The sequence below is a fragment of the Rhamphochromis sp. 'chilingali' genome, assembly GCF_963969265.1.
Source record: "Rhamphochromis sp. 'chilingali' genome assembly, chromosome: 14".
NCBI classification, from domain to species: Eukaryota; Metazoa; Chordata; class Actinopteri; order Cichliformes; family Cichlidae; genus Rhamphochromis; species Rhamphochromis sp. 'chilingali'.
This window is the reverse complement of record NC_137941.1, coordinates 26,794,662-26,807,753: the sequence shown is the minus strand read 5'-3', so window position 1 is coordinate 26,807,753 and position 13,092 is coordinate 26,794,662.

Sequence of the window (13,092 nt, the reverse complement as noted above, 5' to 3'; positions counted from 1 at the left end):
CAAGTACAAGATATTTACAATAAGCAGACCTCAGTGCAAGAAAGACTCTTTCCAACACTGAAAAGCACAAAGGCCGACTTTAACATTAAAAGGTGTAAAAACAAGTACAAGATATTTACAATAAGCAGACCTCAGTGCAAGAAAGAGTCTTTCCAACACTGAAAAGCACAAAGGCCGACTTTAACATTAAAAGGTGTTCAAACAAGTACAAGATATTTACAATAAGCAGACCTCAGTGCAAGAAAGAGTCTTTCCAACACTGAAAAGCACAAAGGCCGACTTTAACATTAAAAGGTGTTCAAACAAGTACAAGATATTTACAATAAGCAGACCTCAGTGCAAGAAAGACTCTTTCCAACACTGAAAAGCACAAAGGCCGACTTTAACATTAAAAGGTGTAAAAACAAGTACAAGATATTTACAATAAGCAGACCTCAGTGCAAGAAAGAGTCTTTCCAACACTGAAATGCACAAAGGCCGACTTTAACATTAAAAGGTGTTCAAACAAGTACAAGATATTTACAATAAGCAGACCTAAGTGCAAGAAAGAGTTTTTCCAACACTGAAATGCACAAAGGCCGACTTTGACATTAAAAGCTGTAAAAACAACTACAAGATATTTACAATAAGCAGACCTCAGTGCAAGAAAGACTCTTTCCAACACTGAAAAGCACAGAGGCTGACTTTAACATTAAAAGGTGTTCAAACAAGTACAAGATATTTACAATAAGCAGACCTCAGTGGAAGAAAGAGTTTTTCCAACACTGAAAAGCACACAGGCCGACTTTAACATTAAAAGCTGTAAAAACAACTACAAGATATTTACAATAAGCAGACCTCAGTGCAAGAAAGAGTCTCTCCAACACTGAAAAGCACAAAGGCCGACTTTAACATTAAAAGCTGTAAAAACAACTACAAGATATTTACAATAAGCAGACCTCAGTGCAAGAAAGAGTCTTTCCAACACTGAAAAGCACACAGGCCGACTTTAACATTAAAAGGTGTTCAAACAAGTACAAGATATTTACAATAAGCAGACCTCAGTGCAAGAAAGAGTCTTTCCAACACTGAAAAGCACAAAGGCCGACTTTAACATTAAAAGGTGTTCAAACAAGTACAAGATATTTACAATAAGCAGACCTCAGTGCAAGAAAGAGTTTTTCCAACACTGAAATGCACAAAGGCCGACTTTAACATTAAAAGCTGTAAAAACAACTACAAGATATTTACAATAAGCAGACCTCAGTGCAAGAAAGACTCTTTCCAACACTGAAAAGCACAGAGGCTGACTTTAACATTAAAAGGTGTTCAAACAAGTACAAGATATTTACAATAAGCAGACCTCGGTGCAAGAAAGAGTCTTTCCAACACTGAAAAGCACAAAGGCCGACTTTAACATTAAAAGGTGTTCAAACAAGTACAAGATATTTACAATAAGCAGACCTCAGTAAAAGAAAGACTCTTTCCAACACTGAAATGCACAAAGGCCGACTTTAACATTAAAAGGTGTAAAAACAACTACAAGATATTTACAATAAGCAGACCTCAGTGCAAGAAAGAGTCTTTCCAACACTGAAAAGCACAAAGGCCGACTTTAACATTAAAAGGTGTTCAAACAAGTACAAGATATTTACAATAAGCAGACCTCGGTGCAAGAAAGAGTCTTTCCAACACTGAAAAGCACAAAGGCCGACTTTAACATTAAAAGGTGTTCAAACAAGTACAAGATATTTACAATAAGCAGACCTCAGTGCAAGAAAGAGTCTTTCCAACACTGAAAAGCACAAAGGCCGACTTTAACATTAAAAGTTGTAAAAACAAGTACAAGATATTTACAATAAGCAGACCTCAGTGCAAGAAAGAGTCTTTCCAACACTGAAAAGCACAAAGGCCGACTTTAACATTAAAAGGTGTTCAAACAAGTACAAGATATTTACAATAAGCAGACCTCAGTGCAAGAAAGAGTCTTTCCAACACTGAAAAGCACAGAGGCCGACTTTAACATTAAAAGGTGTTCAAACAAGTACAAGATATTTACAATAAGCAGACCTCAGTGCAAGAAAGAGTCTTTCCAACACTGAAATGCACAAAGGCCGACTTTAACATTAAAAGGTGTAAAAACAACTACAAGATATTTACAATAAGCAGACCTCAGTGCAAGAAAGAGTCTTTCCAACACTGAAATGCACAAAGGCCGACTTTAACATTAAAAGGTGTAAAAACAAGTACAAGATATTTACAATAAGCAGACCTCAGTGCAAGAAAGACTCTTTCCAACACTGAAATGCACAAAGGCCGACTTTAACATTAAAAGGTGTTCAAACAAGTACAAGATATTTACAATAAGCAGACCTAAGTGCAAGAAAGAGTTTTTCCAACACTGAAATGCACATAGGCCGACTTTAACATTAAAAGGTGTTCAAACAAGTACAAGATATTTACAATAAGCAGACCTCAGTGCAAGAAAGAGTCTTTCCAACACTGAAAAGCACAAAGGCCGACTTTAACGTTAAAAGCTGTAAAAACAACTACAAGATATTTACAATAAGCAGACCTCAGTGCAAGAAAGAGTCTTTCCAACACTGAAATGAACAGAGGCCGACTTTAACATTAAAAGGTGTTCAAACAAGTACAAGATAGTTACAATAAGCAGACCTCAGTGCAAGAAAGAGTCTTTCCAACACTGAAAAGCACAAAGGCCGACTTTAACATTAAAAGGTGTTCAAACAAGTACAAGATATTTACAATAAGCAGACCTCAGTGCAAGAAAGAGTCTTTCCAACACTGAAAAGCACAAAGGCCGACTTTAACATTAAAAGGTGTTCAAACAAGTACAAGATATTTACAATAAGCAGACCTCAGTGCAAGAAAGAGTCTTTCCAACACTGAAATGCACAAAGGCCGACTTTAACATTAAAAGGTGTTCAAACAAGTACAAGATATTTACAATAAGCAGACCTCAGTGCAAGAAAGAGTTTTTCCAACACTGAAAAGCACACAGGCTGACTTTAACATTAAAAGCTGTAAAAACAACTACAAGATATTTACAATAAGCAGACCTCAGTGCAAGAAAGACTCTTTCCAACACTGAAAAGCACAAAGGCCGACTTTAACATTAAAAGGTGTAAAAACAAGTACAAGATATTTACAATAAGCAGACCTCAGTGCAAGAAAGACTCTTTCCAACACTGAAAAGCACAAAGGCCGACTTTAACATTAAAAGGTGTAAAAACAAGTACAAGATATTTACAATAAGCAGACCTCAGTGCAAGAAAGAGTCTTTCCAACACTGAAAAGCACAAAGGCCGACTTTAACATTAAAAGGTGTAAAAACAACTACAAGATATTTACAATAAGCAGACCTCAGTGCAAGAAAGAGTCTTTCCAACACTGAAAAGCACAAAGGCCGACTTTAACATTAAAAGGTGTAAAAACAACTACAAGATATTTACAATAAGCAGACCTCAGTGCAAGAAAGACTCTTTCCAACACTGAAAAGCACAAAGGCCGACTTTAACATTAAAAGGTGTTCAAACAAGTACAAGATATTTACAATAAGCAGACCTCAGTGCAAGAAAGAGTCTTTCCAACACTGAAAAGCACAAAGGCTGACTTTAACATTAAAAGGTGTTCAAACAAGTACAAGATATTTACAATAAGCAGACCTCAGTAAAAGAAAGACTCTTTCCAACACTGAAATGCACAAAGGCCGACTTTAACATTAAAAGGTGTTCAAACAAGTACAAGATATTTACAATAAGCAGACCTCAGTGCAAGAAAGAGTCTTTCCAACACTGAAAAGCACACAGGCCGACTTTAACATTAAAAGGTGTTCAAACAAGTACAAGATATTTACAATAAGCAGACCTCAGTGCAAGAAAGACTCTTTCCAACACTGAAAAGCACACAGGCCGACTTTAACATTAAAAGCTGTAAAAACAACTACAAGATATTTACAATAAGCAGACCTCAGTGCAAGAAAGACTCTTTCCAACACTGAAATGAACAGAGGCCGACTTTAACATTAAAAGGTGTTCAAACAAGTACAAGATATTTACAATAAGCAGACCTCAGTGCAAGAAAGACTCTTTCCAACACTGAAAAGCACACAGGCCGACTTTAACATTAAAAGCTGTAAAAACAACTACAAGATATTTACAATAAGCAGACCTCAGTGCAAGAAAGAGTCTTTCCAACACTGAAATGAACAGAGGCCGACTTTAACATTAAAAGGTGTTCAAACAAGTACAAGATATTTACAATAAGCAGACCTCAGTGCAAGAAAGACTCTTTCCAACACTGAAAAGCACAAAGGCCGACTTTAACATTAAAAGGTGTTCAAACAAGTACAAGATATTTACAATAAGCAGACCTCAGTGCAAGAAAGAGTCTTTCCAACACTGAAAAGCACAAAGGCCGACTTTAACATTAAAAGGTGTTCAAACAAGTACAAGATATTTACAATAAGCAGACCTCAGTGCAAGAAAGAGTCTTTCCAACACTGAAAAGCACAAAGGCCGACTTTAACATTAAAAGGTGTAAAAACAAGTACAAGATATTTACAATAAGCAGACCTCAGTGCAAGAAAGACTCTTTCCAACACTGAAAAGCACAAAGGCTGACTTTAACATTAAAAGGTGTAAAAACAAGTACAAGATATTTACAATAAGCAGACCTCAGTGCAAGAAAGACTCTTTCCAACACTGAAAAGCACAAAGGCTGACTTTAACATTAAAAGGTGTTCAAACAAGTACAAGATATTTACAATAAGCAGACCTCAGTGCAAGAAAGACTCTTTCCAACACTGAAAAGCACAAAGGCTGACTTTAACATTAAAAGGTGTTCAAACAAGTACAAGATATTTACAATAAGCAGACCTCAGTGCAAGAAAGAGTCTTTCCAACACTGAAAAGCACAAAGGCCGACTTTAACATTAAAAGGTGTAAAAACAAGTACAAGATATTTACAATAAGCAGACCTCAGTGCAAGAAAGACTCTTTCCAACACTGAAAAGCACAAAGGCTGACTTTAACATTAAAAGGTGTAAAAACAAGTACAAGATATTTACAATAAGCAGACCTCAGTGCAAGAAAGACTCTTTCCAACACTGAAAAGCACAAAGGCTGACTTTAACATTAAAAGGTGTTCAAACAAGAACAAGATATTTACAATAAGCAGACCTCAGTGCAAGAAAGACTCTTTCCAACACTGAAAAGCACAAAGGCTGACTTTAACATTAAAAGGTGTTCAAACAAGTACAAGATATTTACAATAAGCAGACCTCAGTGCAAGAAAGACTCTTTCCAACACTGAAAAGCACAAAGGCTGACTTTAACATTAAAAGGTGTTCAAACAAGTACAAGATATTTACAATAAGCAGACCTCAGTGCAAGAAAGACTCTTTCCAACACTGAAATGCACAAAGGCCGACTTTAACATTAAAAGGTGTAAAAACAACTACAAGATATTTACAATAAACAGACCTCAGTGCAAGAAAGACTCTTTCCAACACTGAAATGAACAGAGGCCGACTTTAACATTAAAAGGTGTTCAAACAAGTACAAGATATTTACAATAAGCAGACCTCAGTAAAAGAAAGACTCTTTCCAACACTGAAAAGCACAAAGGCTGACTTTAACATTAAAAGGTGTAAAAACAAGTACAAGATATTTACAATAAGCAGACCTCAGTGCAAGAAAGACTCTTTCCAACACTGAAAAGCACAAAGGCTGACTTTAACATTAAAAGGTGTTCAAACAAGTACAAGATATTTACAATAAGCAGACCTCAGTGCAAGAAAGACTCTTTCCAACACTGAAAAGCACAAAGGCTGACTTTAACATTAAAAGGTGTTCAAACAAGTACAAGATATTTACAATAAGCAGACCTCAGTGCAAGAAAGACTCTTTCCAACACTGAAAAGCACAAAGGCTGACTTTAACATTAAAAGGTGTTCAAACAAGTACAAGATATTTACAATAAGCAGACCTCAGTGCAAGAAAGACTCTTTCCAACACTGAAATGCACAAAGGCCGACTTTAACATTAAAAGGTGTAAAAACAACTACAAGATATTTACAATAAACAGACCTCAGTGCAAGAAAGACTCTTTCCAACACTGAAATGCACAAAGGCCGACTTTAACATTAAAAGGTGTAAAAACAACTACAAGATATTTACAATAAACAGACCTCAGTGCAAGAAAGAGTCTTTCCAACACTGAAAAGCACAAAGGCCGACTTTAACATTAAAAGGTGTACAAACAAGTACAAGATATTTACAATAAGCAGACCTCAGTGCAAGAAAGAGTCTTTCCAACACTGAAATGAACAGAGGCCGACTTTAACATTAAAAGGTGTAAAAACAAGTAAAAGATATTTACAATAAACAGACCTCAGTGCAAGAAAGAGTCTTTCCAACACTGAAATGAACAGAAGCCGACTTTAACATTAAAAGGTGTTCAAACAAGTACAAGATATTAACAATAAGCAGACCTCAGTGCAAGAAAGAGTCTTTCCAACACTGAAAAGCACAAAGGCTGACTTTAACATTAAAAGGTGTTCAAACAAGTACAAGATATTTACAATAAGCAGACCTCAGTGCAAGAAAGAGTCTTTCCAACACTGAAAAGCACACAGGCCGACTTTAACATTAAAAGGTGTAAAAACAAGTACAAGATATTTACAATAAGCAGACCTCAGTGCAAGAAAGAGTCTTTCCAACACTGAAATGAACAGAAGCCGACTTTAACATTAAAAGGTGTTCAAACAAGTACAAGATATTTACAATAAGCAGACCTCAGTGCAAGAAAGAGTCTTTCCAACACTGAAATGAACAGAAGCCGACTTTAACATTAAAAGGTGTTCAAACAAGTACAAGATATTTACAATAAGCAGACCTCAGTGCAAGAAAGAGTCTTTCCAACACTGAAAAGCACAAAGGCCGACTTTAACATTAAAAGGTGTAAAAACAACTACAAGATATTTACAATAAGCAGAAAGAGTCTTTCCAACACTGAAAAAATAGAGGCCGATTTTAACATTAAAAGGTGTTCAAACAAGTACAAGATATTTACAATAAGCAGACCTCAGTGCAAGAAAGAGTCTTTCCAACACTGAAAAGCACAAAGGCCGACTTTAACATTAAAAGGTGTTCAAACAAGTACAAGATATTTACAATAAGTAGACCTCAGTGCAAGAAAGAGTCTTTCCAACACTGAAAAGCACAGAGGCTGACTTTAACATTAAAAGGTGTAATAAAAACTACAAGATATTTACAATAAGCAGACCTCGGTGCAAGAAAGAGTCTTTCCAACACTGAAATGAACAGAGGCCGACTTTAACATTAAAAGGTGTTCAAACAAGTACAAGATATTTACAATAAGTAGACCTCAGTGCAAGAAAGAGTTTTTCCAACACTGAAAAGCACAAAGGCCGACTTTAACATTAAAAGGTGTTCAAACAAGTACAAGATATTTACAATAAGTAGACCTCAGTGCAAGAAAGAGTCTTTCCAACACTGAAAAGCACAAAGGCCGACTTTAACATTAAAAGGTGTTCAAACAAGTACAAGATATTTACAATAAGCAGACCTCAGTGCAAGAAAGAGTCTTTCCAACACTGAAATGAACAGAAGCCGACTTTAACATTAAAAGGTGTTCAAACAAGTACAAGATATTTACAATAAGCAGACCTCAGTGCAAGAAAGAGTCTTTCCAACACTGAAATGAACAGAAGCCGACTTTAACATTAAAAGGTGTTCAAACAAGTACAAGATATTAACAATAAGCAGACCTCAGTGCAAGAAAGAGTCTTTCCAACACTGAAAAGCACAAAGGCTGACTTTAACATTAAAAGGTGTAAAAACAAGTACAAGATATTTACAATAAGCAGACCTCAGTGCAAGAAAGAGTCTTTCCAACACTGAAATGAACAGAGGCCGACTTTAACATTAAAAGGTGTAAAAACAAGTACAAGATATTAACAATAAGCAGACCTCAGTGCAAGAAAGAGTCTTTCCAACACTGAAAAGCACAAAGGCCGACTTTAACATTAAAAGGTGTTCAAACAAGTACAAGATATTAACAATAAGCAGACCTCAGTGCAAGAAAGAGTCTTTCCAACACTGAAAAGCACAAAGGCCGACTTTAACATTAAAAGGTGTAAAAACAAGTACAAGATATTTACAATAAGCAGACCTCAGTGCAAGAAAGAGTCTTTCCAACACTGAAAAAATAGAGGCCGATTTTAACATTAAAAGGTGTTCAAACAAGTACAAGATATTTACAATAAGCAGACCTCAGTAGAAGAAAGAGTCTTTCCAACACTGAAAAGCACAGAGGCTGACTTTAACATTAAAAGGTGTTCAAACAAGTACAAGATATTTACAATAAGTAGACCTCGGTGCAAGAAAGAGTCTTTCCAACACTGAAATGAACAGAAGCCGACTTTAACATTAAAAGGTGTTCAAACAAGTACAAGATATTTACAATAAGCAGACCTCAGTGCAAGAAAGAGTCTTTCCAACACTGAAAAGCACAAAGGCCGACTTTAACATTAAAAGGTGTTCAAACAAGTACAAGATATTTACAATAAGCAGACCTCAGTGCAAGAAAGAGTCTTTCCAACACTGAAATGAACAGAAGCCGACTTTAACATTAAAAGGTGTTCAAACAAGTACAAGATATTTACAATAAGCAGACCTCAGTGCAAGAAAGAGTCTTTCCAACACTGAAAAGCACAAAGGCCGACTTTAACATTAAAAGGTGTTCAAACAAGTACAAGATATTTACAATAAGCAGACCTCAGTGCAAGAAAGAGTCTTTCCAACACTGAAATGAACAGAAGCCGACTTTAACATTAAAAGGTGTTCAAACAAGTACAAGATATTTACAATAAGTAGACCTCAGTGCAAGAAAGAGTCTTTCCAACACTGAAAAGCACAAAGGCCGACTTTAACATTAAAAGGTGTTCAAACAAGTACAAGATATTTACAATAAGCAGACCTCAGTGCAAGAAAGAGTCTTTCCAACACTGAAATGAACAGAGGCCGACTTTAACATTAAAAGGTGTAAAAACAAGTACAAGATATTTACAATAAGTAGACCTCAGTGCAAGAAAGAGTCTTTCCAACACTGAAAAGCACAAAGGCCGACTTTAACATTAAAAGGTGTAAAAACAAGTACAAGATATTAACAATAAGCAGACCTCAGTGCAAGAAAGAGTCTTTCCAACACTGAAAAGCACAAAGGCCGACTTTAACATTAAAAGGTGTTCAAACAAGTACAAGATATTAACAATAAGCAGACCTCAGTGCAAGAAAGAGTCTTTCCAACACTGAAAAGCACAAAGGCCGACTTTAACATTAAAAGGTGTAAAAACAAGTACAAGATATTTACAATAAGCAGACCTCAGTGCAAGAAAGAGTCTTTCCAACACTGAAAAGCAAAAAGGCTGACTTTAACATTAAAAGGTGTTCAAACAAGTACAAGATATTTACAATAAGCAGACCTCAGTGCAAGAAAGAGTCTTTCCAACACTGAAAAGCACACAGGCCGACTTTAACATTAAAAGGTGTAAAAACAAGTACAAGATATTTACAATAAGCAGACCTCAGTGCAAGAAAGAGTCTTTCCAACACTGAAATGAACAGAAGCCGACTTTAACATTAAAAGGTGTTCAAACAAGTACAAGATATTTACAATAAGCAGACCTCAGTGCAAGAAAGAGTCTTTCCAACACTGAAAAGCACAAAGGCTGACTTTAACATTAAAAGGTGTAAAAACAACTACAAGATATTTACAATAAGCAGAAAGAGTCTTTCCAACACTGAAAAAATAGAGGCCGATTTTAACATTAAAAGGTGTTCAAACAAGTACAAGATATTTACAATAAGCAGACCTCAGTAGAAGAAAGAGTCTTTCCAACACTGAAAAGCACAGAGGCCGACTTTAACATTAAAAGGTGTAAAAACAAGTACAAGATATTTACAATAAGCAGACCTCAGTGCAAGAAAGAGTCTTTCCAACACTGAAAAGCACAAAGGCCGACTTTAACATTAAAAGCTGTTCAAACAAGTACAAGATATTTACAATAAGCAGACCTCAGTGCAAGAAAGAGTCTTTCCAACACTGAAAAGCACAAAGGCCGACTTTAACATTAAAAGGTGTAAAAACAAGTACAAGATATTTACAATAAGCAGACCTCAGTGCAAGAAAGAGTCTTTCCAACACTGAAAAGCACAAAGGCCGACGTTAACATTAAAAGGTGTAAAAACAAGTACAAGATATTTACAATAAGCAGACCTCAGTGCAAGAAAGAGTCTTTCCAACACTGAAAAGCACAAAGGCCGACTTTAACATTAAAAGGTGTTCAAACAAGTACAAGATATTTACAATAAGCAGACCTCAGTGCAAGAAAGAGTCTCTCCAACACTGAAAAGCACAAAGGCCGACTTTAACATTAAAAGGTGTAAAAACAAGTACAAGATATTTACAATAAGCAGACCTCAGTGCAAGAAAGAGTCTTTCCAACACTGAAATGAACAGAAGCCGACTTTAACATTAAAAGGTGTTCAAACAAGTACAAGATATTTACAATAAGTAGACCTCAGTGCAAGAAAGAGTCTTTCCAACACTGAAAAGCACAAAGGCCGACTTTAACATTAAAAGGTGTTCAAACAAGTACAAGATATTTACAATAAGTAGACCTCAGTGCAAGAAAGAGTCTTTCCAACACTGAAAAGCACAAAGGCCGACTTTAACATTAAAAGGTGTAAAAACAAGTACAAGATATTTACAATAAGCAGACCTCAGTGCAAGAAAGAGTCTTTCCAACACTGAAAAGCACAAAGGCCGACTTTAACATTAAAAGGTGTTCAAACAAGTACAAGATATTTACAATAAGCAGACCTCAGTGCAAGAAAGAGTCTTTCCAACACTGAAAAGCACAAAGGCCGACTTTAACATTAAAAGGTGTTCAAACAAGTACAAGATATTTACAATAAGCAGACCTCAGTGCAAGAAAGAGTCTTTCCAACACTGAAAAGCACAAAGGCCGACTTTAACATAAAAAGGTGTAAAAACAAGTACAAGATATTTACAATAAGCAGACCTCAGTGCAAGAAAGAGTCTTTCCAACACTGAAAAGCACAAAGGCCGACTTTAACATTAAAAGGTGTTCAAACAAGTACAAGATATTTACAATAAGCAGACCTCAGTGCAAGAAAGAGTCTTTCCAACACTGAAATGAACAGAAGCCGACTTTAACATTAAAAGGTGTTCAAACAAGTACAAGATATTTACAATAAGTAGACCTCAGTGCAAGAAAGAGTCTTTCCAACACTGAAAAGCACAAAGGCCGACTTTAACATTAAACGGTGTAAAAACAAGTACAAGATATTTACAATAAGCAGACCTCAGTGCAAGAAAGAGTCTTTCCAACACTGAAAAGCACAAAGGCCGACTTTAACATTAAAAGGTGTTCAAACAAGTACAAGATATTTACAATAAGTAGACCTCAGTGCAAGAAAGAGTCTTTCCAACACTGAAAAGCACAAAGGCCGACTTTAACATTAAAAGGTGTAAAAACAAGTACAAGATATTTACAATAAGCAGACCTCAGTGCAAGAAAGAGTCTTTCCAACACTGAAAAGCACAAAGGCCGACTTTAACATTAAAAGGTGTTCAAACAAGTACAAGATATTTACAATAAGCAGACCTCAGTGCAAGAAAGAGTCTTTCCAACACTGAAAAGCACAAAGGCCGACTTTAACATTAAAAGGTGTTCAAACAAGTACAAGATATTTACAATAAGTAGACCTCAGTGCAAGAAAGAGTCTTTCCAACACTGAAAAGCACAAAGGCCGACTTTAACATTAAACGGTGTAAAAACAAGTACAAGATATTTACAATAAGCAGACCTCAGTGCAAGAAAGAGTCTTTCCAACACTGAAAAGCACAAAGGCCGACTTTAACATTAAAAGGTGTTCAAACAAGTACAAGATATTTACAATAAGCAGACCTCAGTGCAAGAAAGAGTCTTTCCAACACTGAAATGAACAGAAGCCGACTTTAACATTAAAAGGTGTTCAAACAAGTACAAGATATTTACAATAAGCAGACCTCAGTGCAAGAAAGAGTCTTTCCAACACTGAAATGAACAGAAGCCGACTTTAACATTAAAAGGTGTTCAAACAAGTACAAGATATGAACAATAAGCAGACCTCAGTGCAAGAAAGAGTCTTTCCAACACTGAAAAGCACAAAGGCCGACTTTAACATTAAAAGGTGTAAAAACAAGTACAAGATATTTACAATAAGCAGACCTCAGTGCAAGAAAGAGTCTTTCCAACACTGAAAAGCACAAAGGCCGACTTTAACATTAAAAGGTGTTCAAACAAGTACAAGATATTTACAATAAGCAGACCTCAGTGCAAGAAAGAGTCTTTCCAACACTGAAAAGCACAAAGGCCGACTTTAACATTAAAAGGTGTTCAAACAAGTACAAGATATTTACAATAAGTAGACCTCAGTGCAAGAAAGAGTCTTTCCAACACTGAAAAGCACAAAGGCCGACTTTAACATTAAAAGGTGTTCAAACAAGTACAAGATATTTACAATAAGTAGACCTCAGTGCAAGAAAGAGTCTTTCCAACACTGAAAAGCACAAAGGCCGACTTTAACATTAAAAGGTGTAAAAACAAGTACAAGATATTTACAATAAGCAGACCTCAGTGCAAGAAAGAGTCTTTCCAACACTGAAATGAACAGAGGCCGACTTTAACATTAAAAGGTGTAAAAACAAGTAAAAGATATTTACAACAAGCAGACCTCAGTGCAAGAAAGAGTCTTTCCAACACTGAAAAGCACAAAGGCCGACTTTAACATTAAAAGGTGTAAAAACAAGTACAAGATATTTACAATAAGCAGACCTCAGTGCAAGAAAGAGTCTTTCCAACACTGAAATGAACAGAGGCCGACTTTAACATTAAAAGGTGTAAAAACAAGTAAAAGATATTTACAATAAGCAGACCTCAGTGCAAGAAAGAGTCTTTCCAACACTGAAATGAACAGAAGCCGACTTTAACATTAAAAG